Source organism: Neophocaena asiaeorientalis, unplaced genomic scaffold (assembly GCF_003031525.2).
Source record: "Neophocaena asiaeorientalis asiaeorientalis breed wild unplaced genomic scaffold, Neophocaena_asiaeorientalis_V1.1 scaffold689, whole genome shotgun sequence".
Lineage (NCBI taxonomy): Eukaryota > Metazoa > Chordata > Mammalia > Artiodactyla > Phocoenidae > Neophocaena > Neophocaena asiaeorientalis.
Genome location: NW_020175666.1, coordinates 1387202 through 1397689, shown reverse-complemented (window position 1 = coordinate 1397689; position 10488 = coordinate 1387202). Strand labels below are relative to the sequence as shown.

General features: G+C 44.5%; 1 long non-coding RNA gene across 1 annotated transcript in view; it reads right to left on the bottom strand.

Moving 5' to 3' along the window:
• Nucleotides 1-639: 639 nt before the first annotated feature.
• The window catches only part of LOC112390555 (uncharacterized), a 28256-nt gene continuing 18407 nt past the window's right edge, over nt 640-10488 (bottom strand). Inside the window, exon 3 of the long non-coding RNA XR_003001296.1 lies at nt 640-770. This is a non-coding gene — a long non-coding RNA (uncharacterized LOC112390555). The remainder of the gene's footprint in view (nt 771-10488) is intronic.

Sequence of the window (10488 nt, the reverse complement as noted above, 5' to 3'; positions counted from 1 at the left end):
ATGCTACAGCTTTATGATGGACAATGATATCCATTAAAAGTGATGTTTTCAGGGGACTTCCCTGGCGGTCCAGTGGTTAAGACTTCGCCTTCCAATGCAGGGAGTGCAGGTTCGATCCCTGGTCCGGGAGCTAAAATCCCACATGCCTCGTGGCCAAAAAACCAAAACATAAAGCAGAAGCAATATTGTGACAAATTCAATAAAAGTTTAAAAATGGTCCACATCAAAAAAAAAATCTTAAAAAAAATAAATAAAAGTGATGTTTTCCAAGAACTTTAATCACTGGGCAAATACAAGAATCATGTTAAGAGAAAAAAGAGGGATTCAGAACTGTATACACAAATTAATTATAATTGTGAAACTATATGCAATACAGATGTGTGTGTGTGTATAATATATAATAGAAAATATGTAAAAGACAAAACCCTACATGTTAACAATAGCTGTGGATTATTTAATTATGGGTTTATTTATTTATTTCCTTGTTTAATCCTTTCTATATTTTCAGGTTTTCTTGTCAAATTTTAAAAATATACTTTAGGGGAGGGAAATCTGTTTGTATAAAGGGCACTCCTTAAACCCCATCCAACCAGTACCTGCCACGCAGGCTGATGCTGGGCTCCTGGCTCACCTCGTTGGTGTGTGGCAGCTGTGAGTCCACTGTCCCTCTTGCTCCAGCCCAGTCTTCTCCATCTGCTTCTCCAAATCCTGGGCCAGCTGTGTGTGTGGCTCTGTGGGTCACCAACTAATCCTGTAAGTCACCTGCGTCACTGAAAGGAAGCAAGACAAATGCAAGTTGCAGTTTCTCCCTGAGGGGCCCAGTTCATTTTTGTGGGTTCCAGTTTGTCCTTTTCTCCCCTACTTCACATCTATCTTTCCTTCCCAACTGCTGGCCCGGGGGACTTCAGGCCCAACACTGGATGCAGAAACAATGACTTTATGTAGCCTGCTTAACCAGATCCACAACTGTGTGATGCCCAATTCTCCCCCAAATGTCTTGAGTTGATATCACTCATCGTGGCTCTGCCTCTCTGATCAAACTCCAGTGGATAAAGTGAGGGGTGCAGGGACACCAAGATAAAGCCCAGAGCTGGGCTTTGATCCCAAGACTCTCCAAAGCCCACCTTCTTCCATGACAGTATACAAATGCAGATTCCAGGGCCCACCCCAGACCTACTGAGTCAGACTCTCTCATGTGTGAGGTTGGGAATCTGAATTTTAAATACTCTGTCCAAGTGTTTCCTCTGCACTCTAAAGTTTGAGAAGTCCGAGGGAGCAGAGTTGGTCTTCCTTTCCCCACCCTATGTGTTCAAATCTGTACTATATCTCTGACATCGATGCCCTTTGGAGGAGGTGGCTTTCTCTTGCTTTTTTTCCCATCACCTGTGCTCCTCCCCATGGAATGGGCTGACATCTGAAGGCTGGACTCCCAGGCCAGCTGCCTGCCTTCAAGCTATCGTCCCCCTTAGTCTCTGGCCAAGTGGCTGTCAGTTGGCTGCCAGGGGCAAAGGGCAGCTGACTCTCAGGCTGGGGCGAAAGGTCAAGGGTGCACCCTGCTTGAGTAGACAGTTACCAGCCCATCAGGGAAGCTCACACAGGGCACCCACGTTGGGGCAGCAGTGGCCTCTGCTGGACACACAGCCAGGAAAGGCCACCTCTAGGTTGACCCAGGCTTTGCACTATGATGGCCTCAGCACACTGGGAGCAGCTGGATGGACATGAGATGGATCTGAAAGCCTGAAGCCACACCAGGTCACATGCCTGAAGAGATCCCTTTGCAGGAGAGTCTGAAAGGCCTGCTGTGCCTTTGTTCCAAGGAACTGAGTGTTTTACAGACTTTCACAATCCAGTTCAAAGCACATTTGTCAGGTGTTTGCGATGTGCTGAGCACAGGGGTGGGAACTGAGGCACAGACAAGGGGAAGAGTAGGTCTCATTCTGCATGTTGCTCACACTCCTGCTGGGGGTCGAGACCCACACGTGTGGAATCACGGACTGGAAGGGGCCTCCAAGAGCTCGCCAACCCTCCCTCCCCCATTATAAAGAGGAAACTGAGGTCCAAAGAGGTCAAGAGTACAAGGACTAGAGCCAGAGTTGATGGCAGAGGCTGCACTGGGTGCCACAGGCAGAGAAAGGAAAGCGACACCAACGAGGGCTGGGAATGGCGGGGCGGGGGGGCCCGCCGAGATGGCATCTAAATTGAGTTCTGAAAGAACGGGAGGAAACAGGTGAAGGACAGTGGGGAGGAGGAATCCAGGAGGCAGGAAAAGAATGAAACAAGACCTGGGACCTTGGTGCCCACTGAAGTACTGGAAGAGAGACCCCCGAGGAAGGGTCAGCTGCATAATTTGGGGACCCCATGCAAAATAAAAGTTCAGTGTCCCTGCTGGGTTAGGAAAGTCATTCTCCCCTCCCAGAGCTGAAGGGCTACCACCTCAAGCCACAGAGGCCAGGTGACCTCAAGGGATTGCAATCCTCACACCCAGACGCACTTGTACCTCCATCAGGGGTCGGCAGGAGGTTCTAGCCAGGCCACCTATGCCAGCCCTGAAGGAGGACAGCTGCTGGCAACCCCACCCTGAGATGTGGCGGGGTGGGAGCGGGGCATGTGCCTGACCATGACCTTCCCCATACCTGTAATCAGGTCCATGGGTCTGTCCCTCCAGTGAGACCTGGTCACCCCCTGGGCAGAGAATGGCAGTGGCTGCAGGAGAGGAGTGGGGAGGGGCAGGCAGGGCCTGGAGCCCCAGAGGGCAGGGAAGAGGGTCCCTGGGAGGCAGCAAGGGGAGGGACCATGAATGAGACCAGGCTCCACTGTCCCATCAGTCTTCACTCAAAAACACAAATTCAAAGACAGAATTATTAAGAATTTCAAGACAGCAACTGCAGAGCATTAAACCAAGAGTGGAGGGACCCTTTAGGAGTGCGGGGCCTTGTGTGACTGCACTGGCCACATGTCTATAAATCTGGCCCTGCCCAGGGGACCTCGCCTGCAGCCCTCACGTCCATCCTAGGGAGCTCCGTCCGCAGCACAACTAGTCACTAACAGCAGTCGACACCCAGTGAAGAGAGAACAGAAGAAATGAAACCCAGAGCCAGCGCAGAAGCTCAGAGGAGGCAAAGTTGAGGGAATGCAGTACAGACAGAGAGAGAGGAAGGGAGAGAGAGAAAGACTATGTGACAGCCACCAGGGAAAAAAAGTGTATTTTAAAATTTTTTACTGAGTATCTTCCACTTGGGCTAAATGATGTCCTATTTTTTTTTTTTTAACAAAAAGCCCTATTTTGATTTTCCATCCCAGCAGACTGTCATTTGACATTCAAAACTACATCAGTACCATAAAAACAAACCTGTGGATGCTTGTTAGTAAACAGTTTGGGGGAGCTGTAAAAATATTTTCAGTTGGTGAACACTTTTTGTAATTTTAGTCTAAATAAGACTATCCACAAGATTATAACATTTGTGATGTTCTCCAAGTTTTAAATGTCAAGTTAAAAAATAGAAGTACTTTTTTGTTTTAAGCTGCCTATATTTACAAAGCACTGTTTTCATTGCGTTGTTTACAAATGCCTTGTTATTTGATTCCTACGTCAGCCCTGTGAGCTAAGGGTCAGTGCCTGCTCTACAGACACTTATCTTAGAAAGTGCACCCCAGGCCTGGCTTTAGGTCCGAGCTATGAGACATAACCTCTCTGCCCTCGTTGTCCTCATCTGTGAAATGGGAACAGCTTAATCTCGCATATGCTATCATCAGGTGTCATGCTAAATGAGTGTGTGTTGGAGCCCTGGTGTAACGGCTGGTACAGGGCAGACATTCAAGCGGTAGGTTTTCATTAAGTCCCTTAAATTCTCCCCTAAATCCTATGCAGGGGGTATGATCATCTCTGTTTGTTAGTGCAAGGAGAAGAAGGGACCTGGTGAGCAGAACTTCAGGAACTGCCCCCGGACCGCCTGACTCAAAGCCTGGGTTGTCTCCACTACCCCACACCCTCAGTAACCCCCGCAGGTGCTAATGTCCCCACTTCAAACGTGGGAACTGAGCTTCAGAGAGTTAAGTGATAGGCTCAGGGGCCCACAGCTCATAAAAGGAGAGGGGTCACCTTTAGACACTAAATCAGAGACAAAGAAATGCATGTGAAGCAGAAATAGAGAACAGACTGGAGATTGCCAAGGAGGAGGGGGGTGGGGGAGGGATGGATTGGGAGTTTGGGATTAGCAAGTGCAAACTATTATATACAGAATGGATTAAAAAACAAGGTCCTACTGTATAGCACAGGGAACTATATTCAGTATCCTGTGATAAACCATAATGGGAAAGAATATGAAAAAGAATAAAAGAATGCATACATAAATGTATATGTGTAACTGACTTTGCTGTACAGTAGAAATTAACATAGAATTGTAAATCAACTATACTTCAATAAAATAAATTTTAAAGAAAGAAAATAGCAAGACAAAAAAAAAAGAAAGAAATAAAGAAATGCATGTGAAGTGCTTAGCACAGCTCCAAAATGATAAGGAGGAGGGAAAGGAGGGGGGAGGCAACCCCCTCTCTGCCACAGCTGCCTCCCTCCTCCTGGTTTCACCACCTTCAAGACACAGGCTATTGTGGGGGCAGGGGATGGAACGCACTGTGAAACATTTCCCCTCCCTCAACTCTGGGTCATACTTTGTCATCCAGTCCCACAGCCACAGCCCTGGAATTACTGACCCCTTAGCCCCCAGCATGATGTCCTGCCACCATCCACGCACTTTCATTTCAGGGTGACATTGACACACAGATCTGCTAAAAATAAGATCACGCTCCTATTTCAACGGGAGAACTGCAGTGGTGTATGAGCCTGCTAAGGAGCGCCCCCTCCTGGCCCCTGGTCAAACAAGGAGGGAAAGCTCTTTGTTTGCAAGCTAACAAGTGCTGAAGGCAGCCAGCATGTTTCTTTTCCTATACCCGGCCTCACTGTAATCCCACCCACTGGCCACTGCTACCAGGAAACGGTGGTGACCAGAGGCAGGAGATCTGTGAGAGGCATTTTTCAATCTATCAAGAGATGAGCACTGGTGTCTCTTTTTTTTTTTCTTAAATAGACAATACGTTTTAGAACAGTTTTAGGTTCACTATATATTTTAGAGCAGTTTTAGCAAAATTAAGTGGAAAGTACAGTGGGTTCCTGTATACCCTATGGCTCCCCACATACACAAAATTCCCCCATATCAACATACCCCACCAGTGTGATATATTTGTTACAATCAACGAACCTGCACTGACACCTCATGTTCACCCAGAGTCCACAGTTTACATTAGGGTTCACTCTTGGTGTTGTACACTCTGTGTTTTTTTTTGTTTGTTTTTTGGGGGTCTTTTTGGCTGCACCATGCAGCATGCAGGATCTTAGTTCCCCGACCAGGGATCGAACCCGCACTCCCTGCAGTAGAAGCACAGAGTCTTAATCACTGGACCACCAGGGAAGTCCCAGTGTTGTACACTCTGTGGGTTCGGAAAAACTGTATAGACATGTAACCATCATTATGATATCACACAGAGTATTTTCACTGCCCTAAAATCCTCTGTGCTCTGACTATTCATCCCTCCCCTCTAACCCTTGGCAACCACTGATCTTTTCACTGTCTCCATCATTTTGCCTTTTCCAGAATCTCATACAGTATGTAGGCTTTCCAGATTGACTTCTTTCACTCTGTAATAGGTATTTAAACTTCCTTTATGTCTTTTCCCTCTACTTATAAGGATACCAGTCACTTTGGACTTAGGGACCACCCTAATCCTGTATGACCTCATCAGATGTAACTTGATTACATCTGAAGACCCTATTTCCAAATAAGGTCATGTTTGCAGGTTTCAGAGGTTAAGACTTGAACATATCTTTTGGGGGGACAGAATTCAACCTATAGCACAATGTTTTCCCCATTATATCAGCTGCCTCATCTGAAACACGACTAAAATGTCAAATGCTTCGTTCAGGCATTATTTGTTCTCAGTTCTGCTTGAAGACTTCACACTATGGCAGAAAGAAATGAGTGGTCCTTGAGCTGTGGGTTGGCATCCCAGCTCTGCTGTACATTACAAGTGACTATTCTCATCTACTTGCCTCGGTTTCCACATATGTAATTATAAGGAAGTCAGACTGGATAGGTAGTAAGGTCCCTTTAGATCTTGATTTGACTATAATGACAAAAATCTTATATAGCACCTATGTCCAAATTAGAGTTATTTTAACCCAATGCAATAAATATTTACTCAGCGCCTCTATGTATCCATCTCTAATTATATTGCATTTTCCACAACTAGATATGTTCCCTAGGGCAGTGACCATGACTAGCGCCTAGTGTGGGCTCAGGAAATGCTTGTTAAATAAACAAGAACACAGGAGACAGAGATTAGAGTGTCAGATTATGTTGACACCAAGTGCTGCAAGTGTTTATGCCTTGTTTCCCCAAAGGGAGTGTAAGCTTCTAGTGGACAGAGCCTTCCTCTGTTATTTACCATGCCCAGGGCAGGGCTAGAGGCAGTAGAGATGCACCACATAGTTTAACACCCTCCCCCTTATTCATTTTTACATAAACACATAAATGTGATCACATCAGACTTGTTGGCTCTTTTTTGTTATGGTTCCCTTTTGTTTGGTTCCAACTTTCCTCTCTCCCCCACCCTCTTCAGCACCTACCACAAACCCAAATCCTGCCAGGGGTAACTGATATTAACAATCTTGTATGTTTCTTTCCGTATTTTTCTCCATATATGTAGACTCATATAGAGGCACATATTCATGTACATAAGTACTCATGTCATAAATGGGGAGGTTGTTTGTCATGGTTTTATATGATAGGATCATATTTTAGGTGCTTTAAAAGCTAAAATATTTTGCTTTTCTCATTTAATAATAATACCTGGTGGAACTCTATCCAAGTCCATTGGTATAACTCTAATTTGAAATTTTAAGTGAATGCACATTATTTCATGGTACAGGTGTACTGTAATTCATTCAGCAGATGGCAGATGGGCCATATTTGATTTGTTGATCACTTGTTCTTGAGGAAGAGAGTTGCCGAGAATTCTCTGATCTTACTGACAAATTATGTTATCCTCATTTCCCACCCTCCTCCCTCTGCCCCAGAGGTGTCCACACGGGCCTGCTGGTACTTGGAGTTCTGACTTGTCCCATCGAATCGGAATCCACACGGTTCTCAATATTTCATCTTAATGGGATCCAAGGCTTTTAAAAATGGAATCCAAACTTCCTGGGCTGTTTCCAAAGGAGATGACTTTTTACTTAATGCCATCAACCCTGCTAATCCTGTCTGAAATCTAATCAACACATCAGACACGGGAAGAAAATGCTGTTTCTTAAGTGAAACAGAACAAATTTTCCACAATGAGATGTGTCTCCTCTTGATCAGGAGCCCTGAAATGCGGGAGGGGCAATTTCCAGGAGCCCTAAATGGTCTGAGAGACAGGTGAAGGAGGTGGTCCTTGCAGGGAGGGGCAGCAGAGCCTGACCCAGGAGCTGGCCCTCCAAGCTGAAGCACTCTGCCTGGTGGTGGTGGTGGGGTCCTTCCCAGCATCTCCAGTCTTCAGTTGCATCAAGAGAGCAACAACTGGGGCTTCCCTGGTGGTGCAATGTTTAAGAATCTGCCTGCCAATGCAGGGGACACGGGTTCAAGCCCTGGTCCAGGAAGATCCCACACGCCGTGGAGCAACTAAGCCCGTGCGCCACAACTGCTGAGCCCACGTTCTAGAGCCTGCAAGCCACAACTACTGAGCCCACGTGCCACAACTACTGAAGCCTGCGTGCCTAGAGCCCATGCTCTGCAACAAGAGAAGCCACCGCAATGAGAAGCCCGCGCAATGCAACGAAGAGCAGCCCCCGCTCGCTGCAACTAGAGAAAGCTCGTGCGCAGCAACGAAGACCCAACGCAGCCAAAATTAAATTAAATAAATAAATAAATAAATAAAAGAGAGCAACAACTAAGTTGATTGTTGAAAACTTTTTTAAAGTTGTAAAGCATAGCCATGTACATAAGAGTATATGAAACAAAAATGTTATGAAGACTTTCATGAATAAATGACCATCTGTGTGACCACCTCTAGGTCAAGAAACAATATTACCTGCACTTCAGAATATTACCCCCTCCTGTCCTTTCTGGTAACAATTCTTCACTCCTTCCTAAAGGCAGCAGTGTCCCAACTCTCGTGAGAATCACCTCCTTGCTTTTGTTTTAAAAAAAAAGTGAATTTTGCTCAATATTGTTTTTCCTTTTCTTGAGTTATAACATACATACAGTAAAATATAAAAATCTTAGTGAATTTTTGCTTATGAATATACCTGTGTTATCACTACTTAACTTAATATAAACATATCATCCAATTAGTTGAAGGCCTCAAGTGCAAAGACTGAGGTTTCCAGAAGAAATTATCCCCAAAACTGCAACATAGAAACCCTGCCTGAGTTTCCATTCTGCTGCCCTGCTGAATTCAGACTCAAGATTGCAGCATGAACTCTTACCCACGCTGACAGGCTGCTGGCCTGCCCTATGGACTTTGGACTTGCCAGCCCCACAATCATGTGAGCCAAAAATTCTCTCTCTCTGGCTCTCTCTCTCTCTCTATATATACATATACGTGTGTGTGTGTGTGTGTGTGTGTGTATCTCCTAACTAAAACATTCATTTCATCTTTCAAGCTTTAATTTTCTCATCTATAAAACAGGAAATAATGGAATCAATCTTGTAAAGTTGTTATGAAGATCAGATATAACACATATAAAATTTCTAACACAGATATTTAATGGGTATTTAATAAATGGTTATTTATAAAAACAAAAACAAACACCTAATTTGTGTCAAGTAGATCCAGAAAGTGATATCTGCCCATGTTAAAGAAAAAGTTAGTAGAACCAAAGAGTACAAAATAAGTAATAGTCTCTCTCTCAGCCCAAAGAAAACTACTGTTAATGGTGGCTTGTATTTCTTCCAGAAGTTTTCTATGCAAAAGCATACACAAATAGAATCAAGCTATATCTATAGTTCTGAGCCTTAGTTTTAGTTCAAAGTGTGTAACAAACACCTACAAAACTGTCTCCACACGGTCTAGATTCTGAGCAATGTCCTGATCAAAGAAATAGCCGCAACAACCAAAAGGTAATTAAAAACGAACTCAAGTTCATATTCATATTTTTTGAACCACATGAAGGATTTGTCTTAGAAAACCTGTTTTTTTTTCTCTCTCCTATTCTCTTGGCTCACACCCCTGAACTATCCTGCATTTCATTCTTCAAAATTCCATGAAAAACTTGTCCCTCAGCGTTGAGTCCCGGTTCCTCTTCCCTTCCTCATGGTCCTTCCCTCCTCTCACATAGGAAAAGCTCACAGAAACTTCCCTGGCAAGACAAGACCCCTCAGCTTCAGAAAGAGGAAGAAACTGAGTCTTCTTTAGAGGTGGGAGGGGAAAGGCTGGAGACAGGACAACAACAACATGACAGTGATGTGCCAGGTGCCAGGCACTGTAGGTTACCTGTATTTAATTCTCACGCAAACCCTACGAGATGGGTGCTGCTCTCATTCACATTTTACAGCTGAGGAAACCAAAGCTCATACAAGCTAAGTAGCTAGGTTAAGGCAGTTGTAATTTAAATAGCTAGCGTGTTGCAGAGGCCAGGGTCAAACCCACGACATTAGAGAGATTCCTACTCACATGCTAATAGGTTTTGTCCAGTTCCCCTTCCCCTCTGCTGATTTCTTTTGTGGACCTTCCCAAGGGGATGTCCAATGTCTAATAATACCTCCTATTAACGCCCCCCTCCCCATGTCCTCAAGTCCATTCTATACATCGGCATGTTTATTCCCGTCCTGCCCCTAGGTTTTTCAGAACTTTTTTTTTTTTTTTAGATTCCATATATATATGCTAGCATACGGTATTTGTTTTTCTCTTTCTGACTTACTTCACTCTGTATGACAGACTCTAGGTCCATCCACCTCACTGCAAATAACTCAATTTCATTTCTTTTTATGGCTGAGTAATATTCCATTGTATCTATGTGCCACATCTTCTTTATCCATTCATCTGTCAATGGACACTTAGGTTGCTTCCATGTCCAGGCTATTGTAAATAGAGCTACAGTGAATATTGTGGTACATGATTCTTTTTGAATTACGGTTTTCTCAGGGTATATGCCCAGTAGTGGGATTGGACAGCAAAAGTCTTAATGATACCTTTCAATTCCTAGTCCCCTCAAGCTTCAACACCTTAGTTATGGTAAGGAAAAGGAACTGTGGGGAGCAAGCAGCCTTTCAATCCCTACTCGTCATAATCTATGTAACTACGAGGCCTATGTGGGTTTTTAAATAGGTCCACAAATTCTTTGAAACTCCTCTCTCCAAAAGAGGGAATTTAAACCTCCCCTTAAGTACAGGTTAGACTTAGTGACTCAATTCTAACAACAACAATGACAAATGTGACACAAGTGATACTATGTGA